Below are 431 nucleotides of genomic sequence, written 5' to 3' on the forward strand. Positions count from 1 at the left end.
AGCTCCGCCCTACGAGCGTGCGCGACAACAGCGCCCCTACTGGTGAGTTTTGGCATCAATAAATTGTTATATGCGCAAACTCCGTTGCACAGAGGTGAGTAGGCACCAGAGTAATATTATTATTACCACGTGAATTTTAGAAGTAGTCCTATGTAGTACTCAATAACTATTGTACTGTTCATGAGATATCACGTAGAAACCGGTATTCATAAACAAACTAAGCGGCCATAGTTCAATTAATATATGAATTAATTCAGATTACTTCCAAGAACTATTAAAAATACTACTAGTTGATACATTTCTAATTAAATATTGTCTTAAAATTCGTATACTTTTTTAGTAGACGCTTAAAAACCTTTGATGTACAACAACTAGTCTATACAAGAATTGAGTATCAAATAATGATATATAAAATATTTTCTGTAATTTAC

Source organism: Pieris brassicae, chromosome 3, assembly GCF_905147105.1.
Source record: "Pieris brassicae chromosome 3, ilPieBrab1.1, whole genome shotgun sequence".
NCBI lineage: Eukaryota > Metazoa > Arthropoda > Insecta > Lepidoptera > Pieridae > Pieris > Pieris brassicae.